Source organism: Phalangium opilio, unplaced genomic scaffold, assembly GCF_054372755.1.
Source record: "Phalangium opilio isolate 3A_F unplaced genomic scaffold, DU_Popi_V2 ptg000070l_1, whole genome shotgun sequence".
In the NCBI taxonomy this organism is placed as follows: Eukaryota; Metazoa; Arthropoda; class Arachnida; order Opiliones; family Phalangiidae; genus Phalangium; species Phalangium opilio.
In genome coordinates this window covers 4,264,469-4,279,153 of record NW_028324182.1, presented here as the reverse complement: position 1 = coordinate 4,279,153, position 14,685 = coordinate 4,264,469, and the positions used below count along the sequence as shown (strand labels likewise).

The 14,685-nt window shown below is 38.2% G+C and overlaps 1 long non-coding RNA gene across 1 annotated transcript; it reads right to left on the bottom strand.

The window, feature by feature from the left end:
- Positions 1 to 2,119: 2,119 nt before the first annotated feature.
- LOC149661165 (uncharacterized) lies at positions 2,120 to 3,089 on the bottom strand. Its single transcript, XR_016368791.1, has 2 exons — positions 2,742 to 3,089; positions 2,120 to 2,677 (listed from the first exon to the last, which is right to left on the bottom strand). It is a non-coding gene; the product is annotated as an uncharacterized LOC149661165 (long non-coding RNA).
- Between the last annotated feature and the right edge of the window lie 11,596 nt (positions 3,090 to 14,685).

Sequence of the window (14,685 nt, the reverse complement as noted above, 5' to 3'; positions counted from 1 at the left end):
TAAATTCGCGCTTAGTAAAAATCACGAAGAGCTGTCGTGAGAAATCTTTGAAGGAGGGAAAAATGTTCAATGCCGGGTTACTCTGCAGCGAATGCGCTCGGCCTCTGTTTAGGCTATACAATTATTATACCACTTGAGATGAGACGGATGGCTGACCAAATCGGACATACATACATTTCAACCGTAACATAGAATCTTGGGCCCTTAGAGAGAGAGAGATAATGTCCTTATGCTATATCTCATGCTTAGAAAATGGGGGTTACAATCAATCGATATCTGAGGATGGGGCGCCATCTAGGTTGTGTTTGGAATAGGCGGGAATTACGAATATAGCAATACTCTCCCGTGAGATTAAAACCCAGTGACTGTATGAGTCTTAAGATAATGTGAGGGTTTAACAATAAAATTCGAAGATCATTGGCAACTTGTAATATTGCGCTATGCATTTGTAACAGTTTGGTTGAGCTTAATGAGGTAGATTGTAATTCAGATTTAACTTTGTTTAAGTCACTATTTTATACTGTCCTTTATGAGGTTATTGTTATTGTGGTGAAAAGTTTGTTTAAAGTCATTATTTATACTGTCCTTTATGAGGTTATTGTTATTATGGTGAAAAGTTTGTTTAAACTCATTATTTATACTGTCCTTCATGAGGTTATTGTTATTATCGTGAAAACTTGGTTTAGCTGCTGTCTCATAGGTTGAGCCTTTCAGGCGCTCGTCTGTTTCGGAGTGGGTTGCGGCGAATTGGTGTCGCGGATGTGGTGGTGGTCCTTGGGACCAGTGACCCTCGCATTAATTATTATTTTACCGGTCCCACTATAAATTAAATTTCTAAAATGGTGAGAATAAAAAGCACGTAAAGACACAAAAGTAAAGAAGCTGAAAATTCTAATTGAATTTGAATTTTTTACTGTAGGAAAAAGTAGCATATAACAATCCATAACAGTTAACTTTTATTTCTTATCACAATTTTTCAACTAGTTGCCACTAAATATCAATCAACATGTCTAATGATATTTGAAGTTCTTAATCCTTTTCTGAACTAGCCTTATTCCTTATTGCATTTTCCATAAATTCAGCGGCAATATCTTCTCTCGCTATCAGTAAGCCAGATCAAAATCTTGTAATGTGACCATGCACTACTGAGAAATACGATTACTGACAACTAGTACTGGCTATGGTCTAGACTGTCGACTACAAGAGACTCATTCTAGAGTATAGACGCTAGACAAGATCAATAGTCAATAGAATACAAAACTTTTGTAGGGAAGTTGTAGCCAAGGAGTACTAACTACCTAGGAGTAGAATTGGTAGAAAATGTGTTGAGCTAGAAAAATTCTAAAAAGGAACCTTGAATTTATAAACTGGTCCCACCGTCTATTTTTTCCAAAAACCCTAATTAATAAAGTGCTCCCTGATACCACTGACCCCAACTTTTGGAATAAATAAACTGGTCCGAGCAATTAATAAACTGGTTTGGGACTTGTAAACCTGTCTTATTTCCTACCCTGTAGTGACGAGCCCATGATGTAAACAATAAAGATGGCCGCGAGCTACGAGGTTTAAGCCTCGGTCTTTAGTGTATCGGGACGGGGGGACGGGGAGTCGGGGACTCGGGGTCCGAGTAAAATTGTCCATGCCCATGCCTTTTAATAATTATCTTAATGTTCTTTTTATTGATGATTGTTTATGCCTATTAATATTTATCTTAATGTTCTTTTTATTGATGATTGTTTATGCCTATTAATAATTATCTTAATGTTCTTTTTATTGATGAGCTTAAGTTGTAAATTTTTAATTTGATACTTTCATAGTAACGTTAATTAAACCTTCAATACCTTGATTTAAATTTTCATTTATAATCCTTATTTAATTTAAGGATGATGTCAGTTTGTAAGTCTCGTTAATTTAATTCCCCCTTTCCCACAGAGAGGGTCTGAAAATTTAAATCACTTGGCAGAGACTGGAGATCTTCAACATTCAGTGACAGACTCTGAATCTCAATGGGCAATTAAAAAACTGTATAAATTTAAATTGAAATTCCAAATTATAATTAAATACTTTTTGTTTGATACGTTGATATTAACGTAATCAATCCTTGAATACTCTATTGGTACTATCAACACCATCGTTAAATTTATTACTTAAATAATATAATTTTTTAAATATAATAATCAAATTAGCGACTTATAATTACTTAACTTTAAATGAGTATGTTTCATTGATTAAAATTACATTTCTAAAAATTGTTAGGTTGATAGCACTTTCATGTTTCATGTAGAAATTTCATATTTCCGTGGATGGAGAGATGAACACGTTGATTCCGTTTGTCGTTGATTGAAATTAGATTCATTTTGATCATAAATTTCATTTTATATTTTGAGCTGTTGATTTTATGAGATTGTTGATTTTATTTTTATAATTATCACTTACGAAACTGTTATTAGTAGATGAACCCAGCGAGAGTGGAAACTGCCAAAATGATTAGTTGATTCCGTTTGTCGTTGATTGAAATTAGTTTCAATTTGATCATAAATTTCATTTTTTATCTTTGAGTTGTTGATTTTGTTGATTTTATTTTTATAATTATCACTTACGTAACTGTTATGAACCCAGCGAGAGCGGAAACTGCCAAAATGATTAGTTAATTTTGCAAAGAATCTGCAATTTAATTCTGCAAAAATCTACCTATTATTTTATGTCAGTTCCGTTAAGTGATCATTTAATTTTAAACTTGCCAAACAAATAGTGAGCAATGGTACCTCCGTCCCAAACTAGTTATAGTTTTAAAACGCTGACTCGAGTTTCATTTTGTTAATACATTTAATTTTATTAGTAAATCAACCTCCCTAACTTTTAAGCAGACGAGTCTTCAAAAACGATATCATTGGTAAAATTAGAAAACTCTCTCTGCTTAGCGCGCCTTCTGTCGGGGAGAACTTTAATTTCTTTTTTGATTAATATGATAATATTAATTGTAATGTTTAAGTTCCCAAGTAGAAATCTAATCTTGCCTAGGATTAAAAAGATATATAATAATTATAAATTGCAAAAAAAAAAATTGCAAGCAACTGTCTCTCTTCCTCTAGCGCGATACAATATATATTCGACAGCATCCAGTGGCGGGCGTCGGGGAGGTGGGGGGGTCCATATCTATAGCCAGACAGCTCTCTGTCTCTCTCGTCTCGTGGCGGGCGTCGGGAAGGTGGGGGTGGGGGGGTCCATATCGTTCTACCTTTCCCTTCTCTTGACTATAATTTATCTCGCTTTATATTACAAGCAAGCGTGGCTTCGTGGTAGAGCGCGCGGGCGGGCGCCTTCACTGGCGTCTCGTATGGATTGGGATATCGCGGGTTCGAGGCCCGGCGCCGACAGAAAAATAATTTCAATTGAAATTAAATACGTTACGCCACCTATGAGGTGTAATGTGAACTACGGATGAATTTCGAGTCGAAAATTCGCGGGAAATTTGAAATTCAAAAAGTTTATTTATGACGAAACTTATTATGCGGTTACACCAAATCCAGCCAGCCGACCAGCCGTCCAGCCAACAGAGGTCGGAACAATACTTTTCAGCTCTAAAGAGCGCGAAAAGTAAAAATTAAATACGTTACGCCACCTATGAGGTGTAATGTGAACTACGGATGAATTTCGAGTCGAAAATTCGCGGGAAATTTGAAATTCAAAAAGTTTATTTATGACGAAACTTATTATGCGGTTACACCAAATCCAGCCAGCCGACCAGCCGTCCAGCCAACAGAGGTCGGAACAATACTTTTCAGCTCTAAAGAGCGCGAAAAGTAATAACGGAAGTAGGATAAGGGACTAGAAGTATCGAGGTAACCAAATTCTTCACTTGGCGAAAATGAATATTCTTGATAACACACCAACGGTTGGCCCTCTGGTAGCGGTTTCTGAATTTTCCCTTCAAAATGTGAGACGCCCGCGGCGGTAGACGGCCGAACTAGATTCAAGGAGCCGCGTCCGTGTTCCGCGGCTTTAGGTTGAGGGGAAGGGGGTAGGAAAGTTTTTTGGAACTCCAGCAATTTTTTCTCAGTCTAGTGTAGGCGCGATGGAAGCGGCATAAAATCCTCAAATTTGTTCACTAGTGCCAGGATCTATTACTAATGCTAGAGTTCTTTACTTCTAGTCCCTTATCTTACTTCTGGTTATAATAATAATCTAAGCTTTTGTCTATGAAGGGATTTCCACACTAAGCCTGTGGCTTGTTTACAGGTGGGTCCCTTTACAATGCATAGAGGGGTGGTGGCTAGCCCCATGCCACAGCTAACCGATAGTGGAATTGCGATAGAACTTCAGGTTGATCTACTTCCGATATCTTTCGAAGAAAGGCTAAGCATAACCTGATGATAGGTGAGGTGAAGAGGAGTCTGGAACTTCTAATACAAAACTCGATCTAAATTGGACGCGGCTAACGTGAACGTGTTGGAGGTTCGCATTTCGTGGTCTATTATCGCCAGCGGATGATTATGGCAAGGCATGAACAGAGAGAGAGAACGCGTGAAGGGGGTATTACTACAGCTTCTAGCGCATTAGGAACGATACGTAATTCCCCCTAAGGGACTCTCTATATTCTGGTGGTCGAAAGATAATAACGGAAAAAGATAGAAAGAAAAAAATTACACGGTATAAAAGGAGCAACACGATTGTGATGAAGAACAATTCGTGATATTATTATACCGAGACCTCGGCCTAATGTTATTTTGATTGAGCTCTACCTCCCTGGAATATTTTTAGACCCGCATCCTTTTTATCAGAATCTTTCGAGGGGATAATCACACTCAGATTACCTGGATATACAAAGATACAACCAGAAGTGAGATGAGACTAGAAATACTGAGCTAACCAAATTTTACAATTGGCGAAAGTGAATATTCTTGATAACACACCAACATTTGGCCTTCTGGTGGCGGTTTCAGAATTTCCCCTCCAAAAACGTGAGACGCTCGCGGTGATAGACGGCCGAACTAGATTCAAGCACTCGCGTCCGTGTACCGCCGCCTTACGTTGAGGGGATGGGGGTATGGAATTTTTTGGAACTCGACCAATTGTTTTCTCTCTAGTGTAGGCGCAATGGAAGCGGCATAAAATCCTCAAATTTGTTCACTAGTGCAGGATCTATTACCAATGCTAGAGCCCTTCACTTCTAATCTCATCTCATTTCTGATACAACGTGTACATACAACAGCAACGAGTGGAAAACCCCTCCGAAAATTTAGAACCTTGTATATTAACGTACGAATACATTGTAACATGCAGTTAAAAATAGCCTTCAAAAGTCTATAATGAAAACCAAGGGAGAGGATAACTGTAAACCAAGGCTTAAGCTTGATTTACCGATTGTGTTGCGAAGAAAAATGTGCATGGTGCAAATTAATACGGCACACCCTTTTATTATTATTAAAATTCCTCGCAGTCATAACTTCTAGGTTAGGGATGTAATATTAAACCCAATTTGATGTTGCTAAGCCCTTAACGTCTTGGGCCGGCCGTACGTTACAACATGGGCCTTGGCTCATCTTTCGTGCTTGAGATAATAGATCGAGACTCAATATCGCCTTAATAATAACAATATCATCCTGAACCGAGACGTTGACAAGACTATAGGTACATACTGAGATGGCTGATGGTAAACATCCAATATTAGGCTGAACAGAAAGCTATAGTCTTCCCAATGGGGTCAGCTTAAGTTATCATCCTAGAGCGTCAACCCAATGGAATACACTATCAATATCCTATTGACAATAAGATCAAGTCCGTACCTAACTGATGTATGTACTAACAACGTTATCCTAAAGCCAAAATCTAGGAAGCATCGCGCGACTCGGGGGTACAGATTAAATTAACACGGTTTAATTTAATTATCAACGGAACGGAGAATGAATACACGTCCCTCCTTTCTTGGTCTTTTATCGAATTACCAGTTAACACAAAAGATTGGGACTCTTTCTTGATGTAGACAATTCAACAATAATAAGAACTTCAGGCAAAATTCCATATTTTATCGCATTTTGTGCACTTTTCCCAAAGAGAAAGTAAAGATTTACGTCTGCAGCACGCGGTTAAGTTAGAGCTCGTTACAGTCACGGATGGGGCCAGTGAGAATTAGGTACGTAACTACAGGAATTTTAGGGCATTTGTAACTTAGCGGGTGGTAAAAGCGAGTATACATCTCACATCATCTCCCTTGATAATTACCCGTCGTTAAAAGCTTCGTTTTCAAAATCTCCTATAAATGACGTCAGGGCCATGTGTCAACGACGCAATTACTGTCTAACTCCGACTTGAATTATACAGTACCTCGCATGCCCCTTGTTTTGTTTTGCCTTTTCTCTCTCTCTCTCTCTCTCTCTCTCTCTCTCTCTCTCTCTCTCTCTCTCTCTCTCTCTCTTTCTCTCAGGGAAAATTAGACGGGGAATACTTGAATTTCTCTCTAGAACTAGCTCTTTGAAATAACAAAGTAGCGGTTCTAACTAGATATATATTGATTTCCTTCGCGCAGTTCTTTCAGTTTGAAAAACGAATAAATCATTGCGAATAAAAAGTAGAAAATAAAAATAAATGATATATATTTTCGTTCCCACTTCATAAAATGAAAGTTTATTTTTTCTACTCCTCAGTCGAATTTATTTTTTAAAGGAAATAAAATGGATTTATACTAAATTTAACTTTAAGCACCTTCCTTTTTAAAGTGGATATTTGGATTCGTAATTACTGGCATTATTATTCTCACGAGGATTTTTTTTATCTTTTCTCTCGTGTGAATGAGTGGAGTTCACACTGACACAATCTAGGGTTTAATACGTACCCCTTCAAGGACAGAATAGTTAAGGTTCGAAAGTCAGAGTAAATATACGCGAACGTGTCTAATTTTACTTCTTTTTAAATAGGAAATTTAAATTAAAACTAAGAAGCCTTAATTAGTTTCCCTTCGATTAAAATTGATACTCTTTTTAAATCCCTTCAAATTATCCTTTCATTCGCGTTAGTCATGAGTCAACTTCCGTTTTGTTAGTTATAGTTTCTATTTTCTTAATCAGTTGATTCTAATTTCGGAAAGCTCAAGTTTTTGTAGGTGTTCCGACCGATTGAAAAATCTAAACCAAAGTTTCCTTTACGACGCGTAACTGATAAGAATCACTCTGATTCATAACAAGCCACTCAATTTTGCTTTTGGTATCTAAACCATTTCTAAATTTTTCCGTCCGAGGACCATGCAGCTCCTTTCCTACTGCATGTCTAAGCTTCATCAATTTTCTTACGTCCAACTTCTACCTTCTTTGCTAGTTCGCATCCTTCTAACTATTTTCTATCCTTAAACTCTAAATTCTGTTTTTTCTTTTAACAAGTGCATTTTATGGCCAGCAGGGTCCTTGCCCTTGCTATCCTATCCCTTCATGTTCTTTCTATTTTGCTAAATCAAGCCTCTGTTTTTCTCCCGCTTTAAGTTTCACTTTCAAACTTTGCACGTGCATACTATATAATACCCTAATTATTTTTCAAAGTTTTTATAGTTTGTTTCTAAAAGGAACCGATCCCTTCGGTCAAAGATTTTTTGTTTTATTAGTCCAGATCGATGACTCGCATGCCCTTCTAGCGGACATTTAAAGATATTTCTTATACAAAACTGAACAATAATTTCCCTAAAAATAACATCCGAACTTTACAACAACAACAAAACACAAATGAATATAAATCTTACCCACACGAATATTTGCGCTCGCGAATTAGGCCTAATTCGTAATAACATTTACATACAAAATATATACGTAGTATCAGAAGTATATAATACTTCTCTTCGAGAGAAGGGTATCACAAAGCGTGGTAAGTGTAACGTCATTCTTCCCAACATCAAATTAACATTTGGAGCAAGGTTACTAAACCAAATCACATGCGCGATAAATAGTTCCCACATCACAACTCTATTAGCGCTTAACTATTTGAATTCCAAGGCGCATGCGCTTGTGTATTTTTGTCCCACGTCAAGACAATCAAGGTTTGTGGGTTGATTGCTGAGAATTTGGTACCAACCAGTTATAGAATTCACCCCACGGTGCGATTCCCATTTGAAGTTTGATTAGCAGGTGAGCATGGGAAGAATCATGTTACACGTTCAACGTATTAAGAGGATACAGAGTGTCATCCTTCTTCTATTATCCCCTTCTGGTAATATACACACAACATGATTATCAAATTCAATTATTCATACACTCATTTTCAACAACTTCTAAGTTCTCCCAAATACGGGAATCTTGGAACTATAGGGATCGACGTTAAAGTATTATTTAAAGGGAGGGTGAAGTAGAAAATCAAGTGATTTTTTATCGATTCTTCTACTAATTATAAGACCAGTCTGCATAGTCAAACATTTGGGAAATACTTCCGAATGATTTTAAAATTCAAATTAGGTTCAGAGTTTAAGGATAATTTTAAACAAGGACTGCCGACCAATCGCGTAACGCCCTGCCTTTTTATTAACAAAATTCTCGTGGCACGCTCCATGTCTCGCGCCACGATTGTCACGTTGCGCGCGAATTTTATCAAATCTCGTGCTAAATTGCATTCGATACGGAACGTGCCACGAGAATTTTGTTAATAAAAAGGCAGGGCGTTACGCGATTGGTCGGAGGACCTTCTTTAAAATTATCCTTAAAATCTGAACCTAATTTGAATTTTAAAATCATTCGGAAGTATTTCCTGAATGTTTCACTATGCAGACCGGTCTTGTAATTAGTAGAAGAATTGATAAAAAATCACTTGATTTTCTACTTCACCCTCCCTTTAACACAGGTTGTCAACAATGACCTTTCTTTCATACATTTCACGTTAGGGTTAATTCGTTTATTTATATATACAAAATTCCACGGGAAGAACCGGGTGTGCAAAATAAAACGAAGAAAATGTAGTAACGAAAAGAAAACCATCAACTAAAGAAGCGTGGAAATCCCTCGAGTTAGTTGTATGTATGTACGTAGTTTAAAGGGGTTTCAGCCTTCTAATTGATTTCCTTTGTTTTTCCGGCGAAAGCAATTAGGGTCCTTTTTGCGAAGTTCCCCCTCCCCCTTCTCCTTGTCGGAGTTTTGCCTTTTAAAAAAGGGAAGCCCTACATATATATAGGAAACATTCCCGAGCCAGACGTATATCCGGGTTTTCGGGCTTTTGCACTAACGCAAGAATTCAATAGGAAACCCGAGTGGGAACAAATCTACTCGAGACTCAAAATGAAAATGGAGAAATAGAGAAAGAGGTCCTACGATTGCCCAAAAGGGATTTTTGTTAAAAAAATAAAAAAATAAATGAAGCTAAAGGGTATATATATAGTGTGACATAGAGGAGAAAGGTACAAGGCATCGGCGTTGAAAGGCGAAGCTGAAGTTGAAAGAGCGTGGAGTCCAATAGCGTAATAAATTAGGTAACCGGAGGTCTCTCTTGGGATGTTAACTTCTCCATTCTGCTGGTGGCATTGATTTGGACCATAGCCTATAGAGAGAGCTTCGAAAATTGGGTAGGTTGGGGCTTAATGTTGAGTGTATAGACCCGTCTCCATGGTTGGTGTATACACCTACGTAATGGAGGACACCCTAATACCTTCGATTTCTTTATAGGTCTATATATAGAGTGAAGTAAGTCTATAGTTCGATCTCTTACTTTGCCAATATACTATTTTCTCTATTCTATATACAAGTTCGCGTGTCTTGGATGGACAAATGTTTACACCGTCCGCGGCGTTCGAGACAGAGCTCTTTCGAGTAAAGAAGAACTTCGGACACAGCTAGCCAACCTAAATTTATCAACTCTACAAACCTAGAAAGAAGCCTTTACAGGGAAGGTTTTCGCAAACCCATGTCCAGAAAAAAGAAGATTTTCAAGCGGTCAGCCAAGGATGGCAGGAAAGACTAGACTAACTCCGTTACGCGCCAACGGAAATTCTCGCCTTAGTCGCCCATGACACGGGGATAGAGGGTCTGAGTCAAAGATCTCTTCCAGAGCTTCCCATAGTCTTCCAGGAACCATATAAATGGTCATTCGATCGCGAGCTAGCTGGGTTTTCCCCCAATCACCACTACACCCCCTTCCTAATACTCTTTTTTTTTCGCGGCCGATGAAATTCTCTTGTTCTTCCTAAATCAACAAAGACTCGATTCTCTTCCTTTGACCATCTCATCCCCACCCCTTTAGGGTTCATCGATTCGGTAGGCCTTGGCAGTTAGGCTTAGGTCGTTCTCTCACGACAGGAGGAGGGTGGGTGGCCATCCGTAGCCATGCCATGCCACGCCACGGATCGAAAGGGTATTTGCTGGCGCGCGTCTTTGGACCAAGACGTCCAAAGTTGCGGTAGCTTTCTTGTCAGGGAATTTTCGGGGGATATCTGAAGAGTAAAGAAAGAGGTTCTCCCTTTTTCCTATAACACGATCCGTTGGCGTCCTCCAAAAACCAGTAATCCTTCCCGATAAATTCGCCGAAACTTTAACAACGCCTTGGCACGTATAATAAGCTTTCCCAGTTTGACGCTTTTCTTAGGCCTTGGTGCTGCTGGCCTATAAGATCCTTTTCGATTTTTATATTAAACTTTTAGAGCTTGTATATTTCTTTAGTCCCCAAACTTCTTCTTTATTGGCTTTTTTTAAGAGCGCCCAACTCGGTCGAGGCTTTAGAAATTGAAGGGGTCAAAGAAGATTTTGATCTCGTGGGTTTTGCCGCCCGAAAATGACCCCTTTCACAAAAGACGATCGCCAGGCCTATAGATGAAAGTAACTATATAGGATACTTTAAAGAACTGACAAAGTTTGGTCTATTTTTGGCCTATTCTTCTCCGAAAAATCGACCAGAGAGAATTCTTGTTCAATTTGTTGAAATAATTAGGCTTAGCAAACTTCCACACGAACTGAAATTAACAAGTAAAGAAATGATAAAGTTTGGTCTATTATAAGCCTATTCTTATGTCGAAAGATCAACTGAACTAACTGAATATAAATTCTAAAGTTCTATTCCAAAACTACTTTTATTATTATTATTATTATCAGAAGAGGATAATAGAAGTAGGATGACACTCTGTATCCTCTTAATACTTTAGTTATGTACCACGATTCTTCCCAGGATCACCCTTTTTGATCGCTCTCCTGCTCATCGAACTTCAGATAAGCATAGCACCGAGTGGTGAATTCTATAAATGTGTGGTATTTACTAAATCCTCAGCAACAAACCTTGATTGTCTTGACGTGGGACAAAAATCCAGAAGCGCATGCGCCTGGGCAAATAGTTAAGAGCTAATAGAGTAATGACGAGGGAACTATTTATCGCGACTATATTGCTCCAAATGTTATTATGATGATGGGAAGAATCATGTTACAATTACCCCGCTTTGTGCTGTACACTTCTCTCGAAGAGAAGTATTATATCCTTCTGCTATTATTGATTATTTCCATTTAATACGAAAAGTCCGTATAAATTTGATCGAATTAATACTTTCGCTTGGTGGGGGGGAAACGTTCAAAGATGTTTAACTTTTCCAACTGCGAACTTGGCAAAATTGAAGTTCACACGAAAATTGCTCGAGACAGATTGGGGGCATTGCATAATGGGCTTTTAAATGTTACAAAATATGGACGAAGGGAAAGTATAGGGAAGCAAGCGGAAGGAAACCTTGTTACAAATGCAAACTACAGAGAAAAGGACGCCGCGTAATAATGTATTCTTGGTTTGTCGGCCAGTGGTGAAGCTTAAGTTAGCCATATGAGAATAACTTTCTAGCTTCGGGAAAGCCGCGTTGAGGAAAGGAAGTTGGGCCCCCTCCTAACCCAAAACCCGCCCCTTCTCCATTAATTTGTTAATTCTGAGCAACTAGGGACCAACAACGAAATCGTAACTCGCGCTTTCAAGTTTCGCTTCCAGCATCACCTGCGGGAATAAATTCAATACTCTCAAAGATATGCAACTGTTAAAAATGGTCAGACAACCACTATTATCAATAGATTTATATTGATACAAGTTGGGAAAACCAAAATATTACCTCTCCGTGTCAAGAGGTCTACTACTACAAACGTATTTACCTAGATATGGAATTATTTCACTTTTTTGAAGTAAAAATTTACGAAATATTGAAGCAGTATTCCAAACATAGCGAATGTACAGTAAAGCAGGCGACATTTCACATCCAATAAGGATAAATCTTGGACACATGGAAATCAGTCAATGGGGAAAAGAACAGGAAATGAAGTCTATGCTTCAGCTGTTTACCCTATATTCCGAAAGCTACATTCACAACTGGTTTGCAGTGTAAACACTATCGTCTCGTCTCACCTCAACAATATTCTTAGTTTGCCAACATGAATGTTAACGTTAAATAACACCAAAGCTAAATTGTAGCTAGACGCACTAATAGTCAATGCGCACCATAAAGAGAATAATAAGTCTGTAGATACTACCCGTTTACCATTAGCCCTTTTACTAATCTTATTATTATTATTTAAGAGTGTATTTAACTTTCGGCTCACTCTGAAACGTTGATGTCTGTTCATTTCAGACACGAAAATCAAAGCCTCAATTATTTACTCTTTGTTTCACTAAGCCTATTGCGGATAATATTTGTTATACGCGCCGGAGTCTAGGTCTTAGTTTGCTTCATGAAATCACTAAACCAAGGATTATTCTATATACAGATGTAGTATAGCTTAAGCAATATATAAACAGCCATTTCAAATAACAATATTAAAAAAACATCTTTGGAATATCAAAATGAAACAGAGCTTTAAAGCTACAAAAGTACTAAATGCATCATAATTACGAAAAATACTTCCACATATTCACTTTATATTATGGAAAAAGGGAATATTAAGGTTCTGTATGATTTCTTAACACATCAACACAAGGCTAACTGCTAACGCGACGCACTAGTGTAACAATGGACGGACACACACAGACAACAAGAGTAACAAGGAGTATAAACCCATTAGTGGAAGCAGTATTTGTTTTCCGAAACAATCTCACTTATGTTTATCCTCTCTAGACTTCGCTAAAAACGTATTACTACTACGTAAAATATTAATAGACAGGCAAAGATTGATACCATTAAAGAAGGAGCGCAATATTATCCATATTTTCATTTCATATACAGAGAAAAGAAATTATTATGTTTCTGAGAGGAGCTTCCCATTTTGGTTGTTGTTTTGAAAAATATATCGCAATGCACGGGCCTTGATAGATATAGGAGGCAATGAATGAAATATATCGCATGCACGGGCCTTGGTAGATATAGGAGGCGATGATAATCTCTCTCTTTGCACGAGAGGTTTATCTTTAATATTTAAATAAATATAATTATTTTTAATTATTTTAATCTTCAATAATTAACATTAATAATAGTTAAATCGTTTAAAATAACGTTATACCTATTATCATCTCAAACTTTGCTAATATTGACGTTTAAAGTGAAGGGTACCCCTCTTGCCCGCTTTCTTCAAATTTTGGGGTATATATACGATTCGTTTCCATTATAATAGTAAGGAAAAAGCGCAATTGCGAAAACCTTTGGTGGCGATCCCACCTTAGGGAGGCTAGACGTTTCTCGTAACCTTAGCTGATCGCCGCGTATATCCTAAAACCAAACGATGATAATGGAGTAGAAGCCAATGATACAGATAGGTGTCTATGTGGAATAGACGGAAGACCAGTGGATGGTGGTGTTAGAAGGCAGTGTAAGTGCAGACGGGTGTCAATGTGGGATTGACAAAGAACAGAAGATGGTGGTGATTAGAAGCCAGTATGTACAGACTGGTGTCCAAGTGGAATGGACGAGGACCAGAAGATGGTGGTGTGAGAACTCAAGTAGAGGAGCCGTTTCCGTGACTGTGAATGCAGTTCGGAAATGGCGAACACGTTTGCTCCGATTTGGAAACTGCGAACGCGGTCACGTGGGTGTAACAACGGACAGACACACAGACACACACACACACACACACACAGACACGGCCGTTACAGAACCTCTCCTGGACTACGTCACACGGAGAGGTAAAAATTACGCCGGTTAAATTTATAAAATTCATCGAAGTTTCAAAAGTCGCCTTGCTAAGCCTAACAAAAAATGATGTGTGCGCCCCTACGTCATCGATGACGTTTCGGCAAGGATAGATAGAGCTAACAAGTATTAATATATATTATTGCGAGAATAGAAAATAGAGGCCGCCATTAGTGTGGCCAAAATCCTTCTGCATTTCTGGCAGACTGGCACGGCTTAACTGCGTCGCTCTTGAAACTTGTATATTTAATTAGCTAAAAGGTTAATTCTAAGTTTAAATATGGTTAACTGCCTGGTTAAAAAGTATTCGAATCGCTCAGGTAAAAAAAGTGGGAGAGAAAATATCTTTTTACGCGATACCAAAGGTAATTCCAAACCAGTGTCAAAGAACCAAGGCCCTGTCTCAGCAGCGTAGTCGGGCCTGATCGGCGAAAGGGATCAGCACCAAGGCCTAGCGCAACAAACGTTTCTAACTTACTTTGATAAGTTAATTTGTCTTCGCTTGTTAATTTGCCGATATAACCCGGGTTAAAAATTTTATCGGGGTTTTTCTTAGGGCCCATTGTCGATCAATTAATAAAATTTAGCCTTTAAATTTTAATTATGGCGTAAACGTACCAAAGGTAAGCATAGCTATACTTGACCAC